The sequence below is a fragment of the Ranitomeya imitator genome, chromosome 3, assembly GCF_032444005.1.
Source record: "Ranitomeya imitator isolate aRanImi1 chromosome 3, aRanImi1.pri, whole genome shotgun sequence".
Taxonomy (NCBI): domain Eukaryota; kingdom Metazoa; phylum Chordata; class Amphibia; order Anura; family Dendrobatidae; genus Ranitomeya; species Ranitomeya imitator.
Window position 1 is genome coordinate 66,122,807 of NC_091284.1, and position 19,164 is coordinate 66,141,970.

At 47.1% G+C, this 19,164-nt stretch overlaps 1 protein-coding gene across 3 annotated transcripts in view; it reads right to left on the minus strand.

Annotated features, from left to right (window-relative positions):
* The window catches only part of ROBO1 (roundabout guidance receptor 1), a 1,753,811-nt gene that overhangs the window by 1,408,721 nt on the left and 325,926 nt on the right, over positions 1–19,164 (minus strand). The gene's annotated exons all lie outside the window — the stretch shown is intronic.

Here is a 19,164-nt window from a genome sequence, read left to right on the forward strand (position 1 = left end):
AGGACAAATTGGACAACAACTTTTGAGGTCCAATTTCTTCTCTTACCCTTGGAAAAATAAAAAATTGGGGGCAAAAATATAATTTTTGTGAAAAAATATGATTTTTTATTTTTACGGTTCTGCATTATAAACTTCTGTGAAGCACTTGGTGGGTCAAAGTGCTCACCACACATCCAGATAAGTTCCTTAGGGGGTCTACTTTCCAAAATGGTGTCACTTGTGGGGGGTTTCAATGTTTAGGCACATCAGTGGCTCTCCAAACGCAACATGGCGTCCCATCTCAATTCCTGTCAATTTTGCATTGAAAAGTCAAATAGCGCTCCTTCCCTTCCGAGCTCTCCCATGCGCCCAAACAGTGGTTTACTGCCACATATGGGGTATCAGCGTACTCAGGACAAATTGGACAACAACTTTTTGGGTCCAATTTCTCCTGTTACCCTTGGTAAAATAAAACAAATTGGAGCTGAAGTAAATTTTTTGTGTAAAAAAGTTAAATGTTCATTTTTATTTAAACATTCCAAAAATTCCTATTAAACACCTGAAGGGTTAATAAACTTCTTGAATGTGGTTTTGAGCACCTTGAGGGGTGCAGTTTTCAGAATGGTGTCACACTTGGGCATTTTCTATCATATAGACCCCTCAAAATGACTTCAAATGAGACGTGGTCCCTAAAAAAAAATGGTGTTGTAAAAATGAGAAATTGCTGGTCAACTTTTAACCCTTATAACTCCCTAACAAAAAAAAAAATTGGTTCCAAAATTATGCTGATGTAAAGGAGACATGTGGGAAATGTTACTTATTAAGTATTTTGTGTGACATATCTCTGTGATTTAAATGCATAAAAATTCAAAGTTTGAAAATTGCGAAATTTTCAAAATTTTCGCCAAATTTCCGTTTTTTTCACAAATAAACGCAGGTACTATCAAAGAAATTTTACCACTATCATGAAGTACAATATGTCATGAGAAAACAATGTCAGAATCACCAGGATCCGTTGAAGCGTTTCGGAGTTATAACCTCATAAAGGGACAGTGGTCAGAATTGTAAAAATTGGCCTGGTCATTAACGTGCAAACCACCCTTGGGGGTAAAGGGGTTAATCATCGCACCTGGAAGGCAGCATACTTCTCTTGCAGTTATGTCCGGTCTGCAGATGGCTGCTTCGGTGCCTCTCAGTAGTGAGTCTCCCACCACCACCACTCTTCGTTGCTTCTTGGCTGTACTTTTTGCTGTCACTTGTTGCTGTGTGCCCTTTTCTTTTTTGCTTGCTGGTATTGCTTCATTCTTAGGTGTGCCATCTTCATCCTCTACAAAGATTTGATATCGGTTCTTCAGTTGTGTGGTTGGTGATTTCTCCATGGTCTTCTTGCTTCTTTTGGTCACATGCTTCCACTCATCTGCTTTTGGAGGTTCTCTGACACTTTTTGCACCTTCTGTGACCAGTAGAGATGCTTCTGTTCTGTCTAGAAAGTCTTCATTCTCTTTGATGAGTTTCAAAGTTGCTATTCTTTCTTCCAGACCCCGTACCTTTTCTTCTAAAAGGGCCACTAGTCTACACTTCTGACAGGTGAAATTGGATTCTTCTTCTGGTCGATCTGTGAACATGTAGCACATGCTGCAGCTCACCATGTAGGTTGTCACATCTGCCATGTTGCTCCTAGATCCTGCTGACTTGCTGTGTGTTTTCCTTCTTGTGTAATCTACTCAGCCAAGCTCTCTTGCAATAATGTCCTACAGGCAAAAATTCCTTACGGCGCGCGGTTTGGTGATGCTTTCGAAGCAGCTGGTCCCGGCTGTACCCAACGATCTTCTAGCTTAGGGAGACTTCGCTTCTCCCAGAAGGCACCTGGAATATGCAAATTAGCCTCCTGAAGCTTGAATCCCTGGTTTGGTGATGCTTTCGAAGCAGCTGGTCCCGGCTGTACCCAACGATCTTCTAGCTTAGGGAGACTTCGCTTCTCCCAGAAGGCACCTGGAATATGCAAATTAGCCTCCTGAAGCTTGAATCCCTGGTTTGGTGATGCTTTCGAAGCAGCTGGTCCCGGCTGTACCCAACGATCTTCTAGCTTAGGGAGACTTCGCTTCTCCCAGAAGGCACCTGGAATATGCAAATTAGCCTCCTGAAGCTTGAATCCCTGGTTTGGTGATGCTTTCGAAGCAGCTGGTCCCGGCTGTACCCAACGATCTTCTAGCTTAGGGAGACTTCGCTTCTCCCAGAAGGCACCTGGAATATGCAAATTAGCCTCCTGAAGCTTGAATCCCTGGTTTGGTGATGCTTTCGAAGCAGCTGGTCCCGGCTGTACCCAACGATCTTCTAGCTTAGGGAGACTTCGCTTCTCCCAGAAGGCACCTGGAATATGCAAATTAGCCTCCTGAAGCTTGAATCCCTGGTTTGGGATTATATATTATAAATGGTTTATCTACATCGGGGCGATGTAGGATGGGAGCGCTAGCAAAATGAGACATTATAGAGAGGAAGGCCTTGGAGACCTCCTCCGACCACAATTTGGGATTTACTGCCTTCTTGGTGAGGGCTTCCAAGGGAGCTAACAAAGTTGAGAAGTGGGGAATGAACTGGCGATAACAGTTAATGAACTCCATAAAGCGCTACACCACTTTGAGAGAATGAGGTTCCTGCCAGTCCATCACAGCCTGTAGCTTGGCAGGATCCATAGCCAATCCCTGGGCGGAGATGATATAGCCCAGGAAAGGCAAGGACTCCTGCTCAAACACACACTTTTCCAACTTGGCATAAAGGGAGTTTGCCAGTAGGAGGTCGAAGACTTTGCAAACATCTCTCCATTGGGAGTCTTTATCTGGAAAGTAGATGAGAATATCATTCAGATAGACTACGACCGAGGTGGTGAGCATATCCCGGAAGATATCATTCGCAAAGTCTTGAAAAACAGCAGGAGCATTACAGAGCCCGAAGGGCATCACCAAGTATTCATAGTGCCAGTCCCTGGTGTTAAATGCCATCTTCCATTCGTCCCCCTCACGGATGCGAGCAGGTTGTAAGCACCCGGCAGATCAAGCTTAGTAAATACCCTCGCTCCCCGCAACCTATCGACTAGCTCAGATATCAGAGGCACAGGGTATTTGTTCTTAACAGTGATTGTGTTATGACCCCTGTAATCTATGCATGGACGTATGTTATGACCTGGTGGTTAGCAGCACCCGGAATGACCTGATAATTAAACCTCATACAGGACGAGCTCTGGGATGTGGGAGCTCTGCTGACCGCAAGCCCTAATCCTATCACACACACTAGAAATAGCCGTGGAGCGCTCCTTACCAGACCTAGGCGCCTTGTCACAGCCTAATAACTATCTAGCCCTAGAGATAGAAAATAAAGCCTACCTTGCCTCAGAGAAATTCCCCAAAGGTAAAGGAAGCCCCCCACATATATTGACTGTGAGTAAAGATGAAAGTCACAAACACAGAAATGAAACAGGTTTCAGCAAAGGGAGGCCAGACTTACTAAATAGACAGAGGATAGGAAAGGTAACTTTGCGATCAGCACAAAAACCTACAAAAGACCACGCAGAGTGAGCAAAAAAGACCTCCGCACCGACTCATGGTGCGGAAGGGCCACTCTGCATCCCAGAGCTTCCAGCTAGCAAGACAAAATCATGAAAACCAGCTGGACAAGAAAACAGAGAACAAAATAAGACTATAAGGAACTTAGCTTCTGCAGGAGAAGGCAGGTCACCAGAGAGATCCAGGAGCGAACTGAACGAATGCAAAAACATTGACAGCTGGCATGGAGTAACGATCTGAGAGGAGTTAAATAGAGCAGCCAACCAAAGGATAAACCACGTCACCTGTGTAAGGAACCTCAGAAGCAGCAGCCTCACTCATAGCCACTAGAGGGAGCCCATAGACAGAACTCGCCGAAGTACCATTCACGACCACAGGAGAGAGTTCGACAACAGAATTCACAACAGACGTAGTTCTCCGTTCTTCTTCTGCATAAAGAAGAACCCCGCCCCGGCAGGTGACACTGACTTCCTAATGAATCCTCTTGCCAGATTCTTCAGAATGTATTGCGTCTCCGCCTCCGTTTCTGGGAGAGATAGGGGATAGACTCGACTCAGGGGAGGCTCTGCACCAGGCAAGAGGTCAATAGGACAGTCATAGGGGCGGTGGGGTGGAAGGGTCTCCACAGCCCTCTTGGAGAAACCATCCGCATAGGGCCAAATAGAGCTTGGGGAGAGAAGAAAGATCTGCGGGTACTTTAGTAGCAGCAACCTGAACGCACTCCCTCAGACATCTACCCTCAAAAGATTCACTCCATCCCAGAATTCTCCCAGAGGACCACTCTATATGAGGAGAGTGGTAGCGTAGCCATGGCATCGCTAACAGAACCTCATCAATTCCCTCGGGAATGACTAGTAGGGAGATAATCTCCTGATGGGATGAAGACATGGATAAAGTAAATGGGATGGTCTGGTGTGTTATTTGTGAGGGCAGAGTCGACCCATTCACCACTCGTACAGTCACCGGCTTGGCGAGCATCACCAGGGGTATTGCGTGGCGTTGGGCGAAGGCAGAGGACATAAAATTCCCCTCCGCCTCGGAATCCACACACAGCTCAACTGTAAGAGTGAACAGGCCAAAGGTGATGGTCCCTTTGAAGTACAGTTTGGAGGAAAACATCACTGTGTCTAGTGTACCTCCTCATACAACCACTAGACGCTGATGTTTTCCCGACCGCTGGGAACATCTGGAGGCAAGGTGTCCTGACCGCCAGCAGACATGACAGTCCTTGAGTGCACGAGCGATCTGAGACTTAAATCCCACTCTTGACACCTCCATGGCCTCATGTGACCCAGACACCTGGACCGGAGATTCCAGAGGTATGGCGAAGGTGGGAGCCAGCCGAAACCTCTTCCTACACTGGGCTCACTCCAGTGAAAACGAAGGTTGATTCGAGTTGATATAGCTATTAACTTCTCCAGTGTGGTGGGAATCTCCCTAGTGGCCAAAGCGTCCTTCACATGGTCAGCCAGCCCCCCCCAAAATACAGGGATCAGGGCTTTATTCAGCCACTCCAGCTCAGATGCTAAAGTCCGGAAGTGGACGGAAAAATGGCTGACCAAGGAGGAGCCCTGTGTCAGTGCCAGCTGTTGGAGCGCCGTTTCATGGGTGACTCGAGGTCTCCAAAAACCGCAGAGCACTCTGCACCACATGATCGTCATGCTCCCACAGCAGTGTAGCCCACTCCAACGCCCTGTCCGACAAGAGGGATATTATGAATCCCACTTTAGCCCGCTCTGAGGGGTAAAGTGTAGTTAGAAGTTCAAGATGTATTGCACACTGGTTCACGAATCCCTTGCCTGACTTGCTATCGCCAGAGTACTTATCAGGCAGCAGGAGGTGTGATAAGGTCATAACATGGGTGGCAGTGGACAAACTAGCTGCAGCCACGCTAGCAGCCTGAACAGCTACTGCGGTAATATCCACAGCTGAGGTTGTGTGCTCAAGAGCCGCCAACCTGCCCTCCAGCTGCTGGATATACCACTGCAGTCGCTGTTCGTCCGCCATTACTAGCCAGACCCTGGCGCTTGTATAATGTTAGGGCTAGCGGAATGCACCAAAAAATTATTAGGATGGTATAAGGTGCGTTTGCAGCCCGGAGTCCACTGTGCAGAGATGGAACCTGCTGCTGAGTACTGATGGACTATATGGCGGTATAATGGGGATACACACACGGGTTATCTTCACCCGGTATGAAGGAAGCGAAACCTGTTGCGTCACAGGGCCGTGGTACCACACAAAGAGTGCAAGCAAAGAGTCACAGAACTCTGTCCCATGGCGACGCACTGGCGGCCACTGCTATCAGATGCTGTATTGTGTGCTAGCTGTGCGGGATAGCACTGTCAGGCGCTAGGTAGCTTCCAACATTCGCAAACAGTCAACAACATTAGAGATGGGAATGATTCGGAGCTTTCATCCATCGACAGGCATACATCTACACACACAATAATAAGTTTATACTAGCGCATGGCCGTGCGGCCATGCGAACCTTTTATAACGGAAGAGACATGGGGGCCAGGAATGAGACACAGGGGCCAGGATGAGAGATCTTATTACTGTAGGGGCTAATTAAGGCATATTACACTGTGTGCAGAATTATTAGTTGTATTTTAGAGTATTATTTTTATTATTGATCAACAACTACGTTCTCAATCAACCCAAAAGACTAATAAATATCAAAGCTTAATATTTTTGGAAGTTGGAGTGGGGTTTTCTTTGATTTGGCTATCTTAGGAGGATATCTGTTTGTGCAGGTAACTATTAGGCCGCCGTCACACATGCGAGTTTTACGGACGTAAGAGCGCAGAATCTACGTCCGTAAAACTCGCAAAAAATACGGCACAATTATTCTCTATGCCCCTGCTCCTATTTGCCGTATTTTACTGATCAGTATTATACGGCTTTCTACGGCCGTACAAAATCGCAGCATGCTGCGTTTGTCACCGTACTGCGCAAGAAATACGCCAATGAAAGTCTATGGAAGCGTGAAAAATACGGATTACACACGGACAAGCAGTGTGACTTGCGAGAAATACGCAGCGCTGTTAGAGAGAAAAGCCGGTAATTCAGTGCGGTGTACAGTAAAATCACACTGACAGCTTACAGTCCAATAGATATAATAAATGTGTACACATAGAATAGGTATATATATATATATATGTCAGTAGACACATATATGTATATATATTAATATTTATTCCAGCGCTATACAGCTTGAAAGCCGGTAATTCAATTACCGGCTTTTTCCTTCTCCTTCATAAAACCCGACATGATTTGAGACATGGTTTACATACAGTAAACCATGTCTTCTCTCCATTTTTTTTGCAGATTCCACACTACTAATGCCAGTAGTGTGTATCTGCAAAATTTGGCCGTTCTAGCTCTTAAAATAAAGGGTTAACTGGCGGAAAAAATTGGCGTGGGCTCCCGCGCAATTTTCTCCGCCAGAGTAGTAAAGCCAGTGACTGAGGGCAGATATTAATAGCCTGGAGAGGGTCCACGGTTATTGGCCCCCCCCCTGGCTAAAAATATCTGCCCCCAGCCACCCCAGAACAGGCACATCTGGAAGATGCGCCTATTCTGGCACTTGGCCACTCTCTTCCCATTCCCGTGTAGCGGTGGGATATGGGGTAATGAAGGGTTAATGCCACCTTGCTATTGTAAGGTGACATTAAGCCTAATTAATAATGGAGAGGCGTCAATTATGACACCTATCCATTATTAATCCAATTGTAGTGAAGGGTTAAATAAAACACAAACACATTCTTTAAAATTATTTTAATGAAATAAAAACAATGGTTGTTGTAGTATTTTATTCAACGCCCAATCCAGTCAATGAAGACCCTCGTTCTGTGAGTAAAGAAACATAATAAACCAACAATATACTTACCCTCCGCAGATCTGTAACGTCCAACGATGTAAATCCTTCTGAAGGGGTTAAAACATTTTGCAGCAAGGAGCTGTGCTAATGCAGGCTGCTCCTCGCTGCAAAACCCCAGGGAATGAGGCTAAAAATAGATCAATGATCTATATTTAGCATCATTTGCGGTGAGGCGCCCTCTGCTGGCTGTTCATAGATCGTGGGAAATTACCTAGAAAGCCAGGGAGCCAGGGAGCTTTCTAGGTAATTTCCCACGATCTATGAACAGCCAGCAGAGGGCGCCTCACCGCAAATGATGCTAAATATAGATCATTGATCTATTTTTAGCCTCATTCCCTGGGGTTTTGCAGCGAGGAGCAGCCTGCATTAGCACAGCTCCTTGCTGCAAAATGTTTTAACCCCTTCAGAAGGATTTACATCGTTGGACGTTACAGATCTGCGGAGGGTAAGTATATTGTTGGTTTATTATGTTTCTTTACTCACAGAACGAGGGTCTTCAGTGACTGGATTGGGCGTTGAATAAAATACTACAACAACCATTGTTTTTATTTCATTAAAATAATTTTAAAGAATGTGTTTGTGTTTTATTTAACCCTTCACTACAATTGGATTAATAATGGATAGGTGTCATAATTGACGCCTCTCCATTATTAATTAGGCTTAATGTCACCTTACAATAGCAAGGTGGCATTAATCCTTCATTACCCCATATCCCACCGCTACACGGGAATGGGAAGAGAGTGGCCAAGTGCCAGAATAGGCGCATCTTCCAGATGTGCCTGTTCTGGGGTGGCTGGGGGCAGATATTTTTAGCCAGGGGGGGGCCAATAACCGTGGACCCTCTCCAGGCTATTAATATCTGCCCTCAGTCACTGGCTTTACTACTCTGGCGGAGAAAATTGCGCGGGAGCCCACGCCAATTTTTTCCGCCAGTTAACCCTTTATTTTAAGAGCTAGAACGGCCAAATTTTGCAGATACACACTACTGACATTAGTAGTGTGGAATCTGCAAAAAAAATGGAGAGAAGACATGGTTTACTGTATGTAAACCATGTCTCAAATCATGTCGGGTTTTATGAAGGAGAAAGAAAAAGCCGGTAATTGAATTACCGGCTTTCAAGCTGTATAGCGCTGGAATAAGTATTAATATATATACATATATGTGTCTACTGACATATATATATATATATATATATATATATATATATATATTCTTTTCTTTTTGGGACACATGGATCACTTCTATAGCGGTATGTTGGTTTTGCAAGCCTGCGAGAAAACCACGCAGTACGGATGCCATACGGATTACATACGGAGGATGCCATGCGCAAAAAACGCTGACACAGCCTGCCTACGGAGGAGCAACGGACCATTTTTTGGGGGACTTTTCAGCGTATTACGGCCGTAATATACGGACCGTATTGTTTTACGCTGTGTGTGACGCCGGCCTTACTGTGCAGAATTATTAATCAACTTAATAAAAACCAAATATATTTCCATCTCACTTGTTTATTTTCACCAGGTAAACCAATATAACTGCACAAAATTTAGAAATAAACATTTCTGACATGCAAAAACAAAACCCTCAAAAATTTGTGACCAATATAGCCACCTTTCTTTGTGATGACACTCAACAGCCTTCCATCCATAGATTCTGTCAGTTGCTTGATCTGTTTGCAATCAACATTGCGTGAAGCAGCCACCACTAGGGTTGAGCGACCCTTACCTTTATAGGATCGGGTCGGATTTCACGAAACCCGACTTTTTCAAAAGTCGGGTCGAGTGAAATCGGCCGATCCTATAAAAAAATCGGGGTCGGGGTCGGCCGAAACCCGAAACCCAATGCAATGCATTGGGTTTCCATGGTTCCCAGGGTCTGAAGGAGCGGAAACTCTCCTTCAGGCCCTGCGATCCATATTAAAGTGTAAAATAAAGAATTAAAATAAAAAATATCGCAATACTTACCCTCTGACGCGCCCTGGTAGTAACCGGCAGCCTTCCTCCTTCGAATCCGCGCTTCAAGGACCTTGCCGTGACGTCGCGGTGACGTCGCGGCTTGTGATTGGTCGCGCGGCCGCCCATGTGACCGCTCGCGCGACCAATCACAAGCCGCGACGTCACCGCGACGTCACGGAAGGTCCTGGAAGGGCTGATTCTTAGGAAGGAAGGCTGTCGGAAGGAAGCAGGGCGCTTCCGAGGGTGAGTATATTCCTATTAGGTATATACTCACCCTCGGAAGCGCCCTGCTTCCTTCCGACAGCCTTCCTTCCTAAGACTCAGCCCTTCCAGGACCTTCCGTGACGTCGCGGTGACGTCGCGGCTTGTGATTGGTCGCGCGAGCGGTCACATGGGCGGCCGCGCGACCAATCACAAGCCGCGACGTCACCGCGACGTCACGGCAAGGTCCTTGAAGCGCGGATTCGAAGGAGGAAGGCTGCCGGTTACTACCAGGGCGCGTCAGAGGGTAAGTATTGCGATATTTTTTATTTTAATTCTTTATTTTACACTTTAATCTGAATTCCGATACCAATTCCCGATATCTTAAACATATCGGGAATCGGTATCGGAATTCCGATTCCATATTCAAAAGATCGCCGACTGCATGGCCGACCCCACACTGGGGTCGGGTCGGGTTTCATGAAACCCGACCTTGCCAAAAGTCGGCGACTTTTGAAAAATTTCGACCCGTTTCGCTCAACCCTAGCCACCACAGCCTCCCAGACACTGTTCCGAGAGGTGTACTGTTTTCCCTTCCTGTTGATCTCACATTTTATGAGGGACCACAGGTTCTTATGCGGTTCAGATCAGGTGAACAAGGGGGCCATGCCATTATTTTTTCTTCTTTGAGACCTTTTCTGGCCAGCCACGCTGTGGAATAGTTGGAGGCATGTGATGGAGCACTGTCCTGCATGAAAATCATGTTTTTCTTGAACGATACCAACTTCTTCTTGTACCACTGCTTGAAGAAGTTGTCTTCCAGAAACTGTCAGTAGGTCTGGGAGTTGAGCTTCACTCCATCCTCAACCCGAAAAGGTCCTACAAGTTCATCTTTGAGATACCAGCCCATACCAGTACCCACCTCCACCTTGCTGGCGTCGAAGTCGGAGTGGAGCTCTGCCCTTTAGTGATCCAGCCTCTGGCCCATCCATCTGGCCTATCAAGAGTCACTCTCATTTCATCAGTCCATAAAACCTTTGAAAAGTCAGTCTTGAGATATTTCTTGGCCCAGTCTTGAAGTTTTATCTTATGTTTTTTTGTTCAAAGGTGGTCTTTTTTCAGCCTTCCTTACCTTGGCCATGTCCCTGAGTATTGCACACCTTGTGCTTTTTGTTACTCCAGTAACATTGCAGCTCTGAAATATGGCAAAATTGGTGGCAAATGGCATCTTGGCAGCTTCATGCTTGATTTTCCTCAATTCATGGGCAGTTATTTTGCGCCTTTTTTGCCCAACACGCCTCTTGCGACCCTGTTGGCTATTTGCCATGAAACGCTTGATTGTTCGGTGATCACGCTTCAAAAGTTTGGCAATTTCAACACTGCTGCATCCCTCTGCAAGACATCTCACAATTTTGGACTTTTCAGAGCCCGTAAAATCTCTCTTCTGACCCAATTTACCAAAGGAAAGGAAGCTGCCTAATAATTAAGCACACATTATATAGGGTTTTGATTAGAGTTGAGCGACCTTGACCTTTTTAGAGTCGAGCCGGGTTTCGCGAAACCCGACTATCTCAAAAGTCGGGTCGAGTGAAATCGGCCGATTATGATGTAAAGTCGGGATCGACCGAAACACGAAACCCAATGCAAGTCAATGGGGCAGCATAGTCGGCAGTGAGTGGGGGCCAGGAAAACACCTAGAGTGCCCATTTTAATGTCAAAACCATCCATTCTTCTTAATGAAGCTTGTCAAGCGTAATTTACCTTATAATAATTGGAAGGCATTTGAAATTGGGGGTCATTTGGCTAAAGTTGTGGTGGGTAGGGCTGGTTCAAGTAATTAGTGGGCCCAGGAAATCTGGACCACGTCACGGCAGTGGAGCAGGGAGAGGTAAGTATTTCAACTTTGCAAGTGCTGTGAACCTGAGCAAGCAGGGGGGGCCCACTCGTTGGCATTGGCACTGGCACAGGGCCCCTCAAAGTACAGCGGTGTGTTTGCACGGCGGGGGCGCCTCCCACCGGCAGCAACACTTTTGCGTACTATGAGAGGCCCTGTGCCAGTGACGTCGCCAACTAGTATTCCTCCCCCCACCTGATGAAGGAACCTGCACTTTCATCTGCACCTTCCTCTTTGTCCCCGTGTAAGGTGGTATGGTATGCGGGAAGAGCAACCTGACTTTCAGCAGGGTCACAATGTTGTTGTGTAGCGTGCACGGGGAATGTTGCGTTATGGGTCAATGTACCAGCAGACTCATCTATCACTGGCTGGGCAATGGGCAGGATGAGGAGGAAACACAGATATAGGCCCAAATAATAAAGTGGGCTAAATGCAGTTCAAAATTGGTAACACAGGAATAACCAGGGGGCATTGCAGTGGAGGACAACTGGAATGAGAGGCTGACACAGAGAGTAGGCCCAAATCAGTAAGTAGTCGAAATGCAGTTCAAAACTGGCAACCGTAGTAAACAGGCGGCACAGCTTTGTTCAGTGGAGGAGAACAGCAAGGAGTGGCAGACACCGATAGTAGGCCCCAACCCAACTAGTAGGCCAAATGCAGTCTAACATTAACAACTACTTAACGAGCGCCTGAAAACGGAATTTCAGGACAGGAAACCAGGAGAACAGCAAGGAGCGGCAGACACTGTTAGTAGGCCCCAAACCAACTAGTACGCCAAATGCAGTTGTTCTATTTAACCACAATTTAACGAGAGCCTGAAGATAGAAGCTCAGGAAAGGCAACCTGGAGAACACCTTGGAGTGGAACACACCATCTCTCTCCACCCCATACCCATTTTGTAGGCCTAATGCTGTGTAGTTTTCTACAACTACTAAACGAGAGTCGGAAGACCGAAGCAATGGCAAGGCAACCTGGGGAACACCTTGGAGTGTAACACACCATCTCTCTCCACCCGATACCCATTTTGTAGGCCTAATGCAGTGTAGTTTTCTACAACTACTAAACGAGAGTCGGAAGATCGAAGCAATGGCGAGGAAACCTGGAGAACACCTTGGAGTGTAACACACCATCTCTCTCCACCCCATACCCATTTTGTAGGCCTAATGCTGTGTAGTTTTCTACAACTACTAAACGAGAGTCGGAAGACCGAAGCAATGGCAAGGCAACCTGGGGAACACCTTGGAGTGTAACACACCATCTCTCTCCACCCGATACCCATTTTGTAGGCCTAATGCAGTGTAGTTTTCTACAACTACTAAACGAGAGTCGGAAGACCTAAGCAATGGCAAGGCAACCTCGGGAACACCTTGGAGTGTAACACACCATCTCTCTCCACCCGATACCCATTTTGTAGGCCTAATGCAGTGTAGTTTTCTACAACTACTAAACGAGAGTCGGAAGACCGAAGCAATGGCAAGGCAACCTGGGGAACACCTTGGAGTGTAACACACCATCTCTCTCCACCCGATACCCATTTTGTAGGCCTAATGCAGTGTAGTTTTCTACAACTACTAAACGAGAGTCGGAAGACCGAAGCAATGGCAAGGCAACCTGGGGAACACCTTGGAGTGGAACACACCATCTCTCTACACCCCATACCCAATTTGTAGGCCTAATGCAGTGTAGTTTCCAAGAACTACTAAACGAGAGCTGGAAGATCGAAGCTCAGGAAAGGCAACCTGGAGAACACCTTGGAGTGGAACACACCATCTCTCTACACCCCATACCCAATTTGTAGGCCTAATGCAGTGTAGTTTCCAACAACTACTAAACGAGAGCCGGAAGATCGAAGCTCAGGAAAGGCAACCTGGAGAACACCTTGGAGTGGAACACACCATCTCTCTACACCCCATACCCAATTTGTAGGCCTAATGCAGTGTAGTTTCCAACAACTACTAAACGAGAGCCGGAAGATCGAAGCTCAGGAAAGGCAACCTGGAGAACACCTTGGAGTTGAACACACCATCTCTCTACACCCCATACCCAATTTGTAGGCCTAATGCAGCCTACTTTCCGACAACTACTAAACGAGAGCATGAAGATCGAAGCTCAGGAAAGGCAACCTGGGGAACACCTTGGAGTGTAACACACCCTCTCTCTACACCACGGAAGGGCTGATTCTTAGGAAGGAAGGCTGTCGGAAAGAAGCAGGGCGCGTCCGAGGGTGATTATATTCTTATTAGGTATATACTCACCCTCGGACGCGCCCTGCTTCTTTATTTGTAATGAATGTTTATTTGCAATGTGGTTTTGACTTACTCTATTTTTTTGGTAAATAATGATTTTATTATTTTCATTGTTTTGCATCTTCTTGGCAATAATATAAAGAAGACGCGACAGGACAACACTCGGTGGATGCCATATCTGTGTTTTAAATTGAAAAAAACTTTCAGTTAACTACTTGCAGGAGAAAGTTATTGTAGCTGGTGGCCATTTTTAGTACTGTACCAGATTTTTGTTGTATGTGTTTGTTTTTAATGTTAAAATGTCTGCATTTGATATCTCTCCAGTATTTTCTTTTTTATAAGCAAAATACTTATTTTTATACTTTCTGATGTTGGTTCAAGGGGTACACGGGCAGCAGTAGACAGGTCAGTGGAGGCCTAGTGGAAGGAGGGACCGCAGACAGGCTTCGAAGCCCTAACATAATAAATTGGGCTGGCTGTAGGCAATTTAAAATTGGTTCCAGGGGAACCCGGGCAGCAGTAGACAGGTCAGTGGAGGCCTAGTGGAAGGAGGGACCGCAGACAGGCTTCGAAGCCCTAACATAATAAATTGGGCTGGCTGTAGGCAATTTAAAATTGGTTCCAGGGGAACCCGGGCAGCAGTAGACAGGTCAGTGGAGGCCTAGTGGAAGGAGGGACCGCAGACAGGCTTCGAAGCCCTAACATAATAAATTGGGCTGGCTGTAGGCAATTTAAAATTGGTTCCAGGGGAACCCGGGCAGCAGTAGACAGGTCAGTGGAGGCCTAGTGGAAGGAGTGACCGCAGACAGGCTTCGAAGCCCTAACATAATAAATTGGGCTGGCTGTAGGCAATTTAAAATTGGTTCCAGGGGAACCCGGGCAGCAGTAGACAGGTCAGTGGAGGCCTAGTGGAAGGAGTGACCGCAGACAGGCTTCGAAGGCCTAACATAAGAAAAATGTCAATACAATGGTATTGACAGTGCCAGGCATTGAAGGATGTCAGCGCATAGACTAAACATTGGTGGAGCTGTGAGAGAATATTTTGCAAGTGGTAGAGCACTGTTTGACCTGGGGGGGGGGACTGTCTTGTGGCCGGCGGTACAGGCCCAGGGCCCCTCATATTACAACGGTGTGTCTGACGTTGGGTGCGCACCACCACCGCCAGACACTTTATTGTACTATGAGGGACCTAGTGGCAGTGCCGTCGACCAAAAGCGGGCACACCCACCTCTTCAGACAAACAGTACTCTCACGGGTGCTGGCGCCAAGTGGCGATACCACGGCCCCGTGTGGGGACTTTGGCCATTTAGGGAGGTGTTAACATGTCGGATGCTGGACAATCAGGTGCTGCAAATTACGAGATTGGAAAAGTCGTTCAGAATAGTCCACAGGCAAGACCTTTACATAGGAAAGCTAGGTGTCAGCCGGGCAAGGTGGGGTAAAAGATTTCGAAATCCAGTTGTGGTTCATTTTAATGAAGGTTAGATCATCTACATTTTGGGTAGCCAGACGAGTCCTTTTTTCTGTTAGTATTGAACCTGCAGCACTGAATACTCTTTCTGATAGGACACTAGCTGCCGGGCAAGCAAGCTCCTGCAATGCATATTGTGCCAATTCTGGCCAGGTGTCTAATTTTGATGCCCAGTAATCAAATGGGAATGACGGTTGAGGGAGAACGTCGATAAGGGATGAAAAATAGTTAGTAACCATACTGGACAAATGTTGTCTCCTGTCACTTTGAATTGATGCTGCAGTACCTGTCCTGTCTGCGGTCATAGCAAAATCACTCCACAACCTGGTCAGAAAACCCCTCTGGCCAACGACACTTCTGATTTCTGCCCCTCTAACACCTCTGGTCTGCTGGCCCCTGCAGCTCGTGTTAGAACGATCATGGGCGCTGTGTGCAGGGAATGCCAGAAGTAAACGGTCAACAAGAGTTGATTGTTTGGTTGCTAATATTAGTTCCAAGTTCTCATGTGGCATTATATTTTGCAATTTGCCTTTATAGCGAGGATCAAGGAGGCAGGCCAACCAGTAATCGTCATCGTTCATCATTTTTGTTATGCGTGTGTCCCTTTTGAGGATACGTAAGGCATAATCCGCCATGTGGGCCAAAGTTCCAGTTCTCAAATCTGTGGTTGTGCTTGGTTGAGGGGCAGTTTCAGGCAAATCCACGTCACTTGTGTCCCTCCAAAAACCAGAACCCAGCCTTGCCGCGCCAACAATTTCCACTGGCCCCGGAAAAGCTTCCTCATTAAAAATATAATCATCCCCATCATCCTCCTCGTCCTCCTCCTCCTCTTCGCCCGCTACCTCGTCCTGTACACTGCCCTGGCCAGACAATGGCTGACTGTCATCAAGGCTTTCCTCTTCCTCAGCTGCAGACGCCTGATCCTTTATGTGCGTCAAACTTTGCATCAGCAGACGCATTAGGGGGATGCTCATGCTTATTATGGCATTGTCTGCACTAACCAGCCGTGTGCATTCCTCAAAACACTGAAGGACTTGACACATGTCTTGAATCTTCGACCACTGCACACCTGACAACTCCATGTCTGCCATCCTACTGCCTGCCCGTGTATGTGTATCCTCCCACAAAAACATAACAGCCCGCCTCTGTTCACACAGTCTCTGAAGCATGTGCAGTGTTGAGTTCCACCTTGTTGCAACGTCTATGATTAGGCGATGCTGGGGAAGGTTCAAAGAACGCTGATAGGTCTGCATACGGCTGGAGTGTACGGGCGAACGGCGGATATGTGAGCAAAGTCCACGCACTTTGAGGAGCAGGTCGGATAACCCCGGATAACTTTTCAGGAAGCACTGCACCACCAGGTTTAAGGTGTGAGCCAGGCAAGGAATGTGTTTCAGTTGGGAAATGGAGATGGCAGCCATGAAATTCCTTCCGTTATCACTCACTACCTTGCCTGCCTCAAGATCTACAGTGCCCAGCCACGACTGCGTTTCTTTCTGCAAGAACTCGGACAGAACTTCAGCGGTGTGTCTGTTGTCGCCCAAACACTTCATAGCCAATACAGCCTGCTGACGTTTGCCATAATGGGAGACCTGGTGTGCAACAGTGGCAGCTGCGGATGGAGTGGTTGTGCGACTGCGGTCTGTGGACGAGGTCTCGCTTCTGCAGGAGGACGAGGAGGAGGAGGAGGGGGTGCGAATGGCTACAGCCAACTGTTTCCTAGACCGTGTGCTAGGCAGAACTGTCCCAAACTTGCTGTCCCCTGTGGACCCTGCATCCACCACATTTACCCAGTGTGCCGTGATGGACACGTAACGTCCCTGGCCATGCCTACTGGTCCATGCATCTGTTGTCAGGTGCACCTTTGTGCTCACAGATTGCCTGAGTGCATGGACGATGCGCTCTTTAACATGCTGGTGGAGGGCTGGGATGGCTTTTCTGGAAAAAAAGTGTCGACTGGGTAGCTCGTAGCGTGGTACAGCGTAGTCCATCAGGGCTTTGAAAGCTTCGCTTTCAACTAACCGGTAGGGCATCATCTCTAACGAGATTAGTCTAGCTATGTGGGCGTTCAAACCCTGTGTACGCGGATGCGAGGCTAAGTACTTCCTTTTTCTAACCATAGTCTGATGTAGGGTGAGCTGGACTGGAGAGCTGGAGATCGTGGAACTAGCGGGGGTGCCGGTGGACATGGCAGACTGAGAGACGGTGGGAGATGGTATTGTTGCCGCCGGTGCCCTAGATGCAGTGTTTCCTACTACGAAACTGGTGATTCCCTGACCCTGACTTCTTTGGCCTGGCAAAGAAACCTGCACAGATACTGCAGGTGGTGCAGAAAATGGTGGCCCTACACTGCTGGAAGGGATGTTGCGTTGATGACTAGCTTCATTGGCCGAGGGTGCTACAACCTTAAGGGACGTTTGGTAGTTAGTCCAAGCTTGCAAATGCATGGTGGTTAAATGTCTATGCATGCAACTTGTATTGAGACTTTTCAGATTCTGCCCTCTGCTTAAGGTAGTTGAACATTTTTGACAGATGACTTTGCGCTGATCAATTGGATGTTGTTTAAAAAAATGCCAGACTGCACTCTTTCTAGCATCGGATACCTTTTCAGGCATTGCAGACTGAGCTTTAACCGGATGGCCACGCTGTCCTCCAACAGGTTTTGACTTTGCCACGCGTTTTGGGCAAGATACGGGCCCGGCAGATGGAACCTGTTGCGATGTTGATGCCTGCTGCGGCCCCTCCTCCTCCACTTCAGAACTGCTGCCGCCTGCACCCTGTTCCCCCAATGGCTGCCAATCGGGGTCAAGAACTGGGTCATCTATTACCTCTTCTTGTAGCTCGTGTGCAACTTCGTCTGTGTCACCTTGTCGGTCGGTGGTATAGCGTTCGTGATGGGGCAACATAGTCTCATCAGGGTCTGATTCTTGATCAGCACCCTGCGAGGGCAATGTTGTGGTCTGAGTCAAAGGACCAGCATAGTAGTCTGGCTGTGGCTGTGCACTCCATGTCAGATTCAACTTGTAATGGGCATGGACTGTTAACTGCTTCACTTTCTAAGCCAGGGACGGTATGTGTAAAGAGCTCCATGGAGTAACCCGTTGTGTCGCCTGCTGCATTCTTCTCTGTTGTTGTTTTTGCTGAAGAGGACAAGGAAGCGACTTGTCCCTGACCGTGAACATCCACTAACGACGCGCTGCTTTTACTTTTACCAGTTTCACGAGAGGAGGCAAAAGAGCTAGAGGCTGAGTCAGCAAGATAAGCCAAAACTTGCTCTTGCTGCTCCGGCTTTAAAAGCGGTTTTCCTACTCCCAGAAAAGGGAGCGTTCGAGGCCTTGTGTAGCCAGACGACGAACCTGGCTCCACAGCTCCAGACTTAGGTGCAATATTTTTTTTCCCACGACCAGCTGATGCTCCACCACTACCACTACCCTCATTACCAGCTGACAATGAACGCCCCCGGCCACGACCTCTTCCACCAGACTTCCTCATTGTTTTAAAAACGTTACCAAACTAACGGTATTTGTTGCAGTCACACAACTTACACGGTGAGCTATAACTTCAGTATGATTTAGCTACCCCTTTACAGGTGGGTGAGACCACAACGAAAATCAGGCACAATGTTACACACTCTGTTGTTGGTGGCAACAAATGAGAGAGATGCCACACACGCAGGACTGTCACTGAAGCGCAAATGTAAATATTAATCTCCCACTGATTTGTGTTTTTTTTTTTAAAAAGGAAACTTTAGAAAAAAAAAAAAATGATTTTTTAAGGAAGAATTTATAAACCAAATAAAATGAAATGATTTTTTCAGGGAGAATTTAGAAAACAAATAAAACATAAAATAGCCTTTCTAGGGCCCAGTGAGTGAGAGAGGACGCACACAGGAGTCAGGAGTGGCACACAAGCCCAGAGGCCAATATTTATCTCCCACTGATTGATTTAGTGATTTTTTCAGGTAGATTTTGGAACCC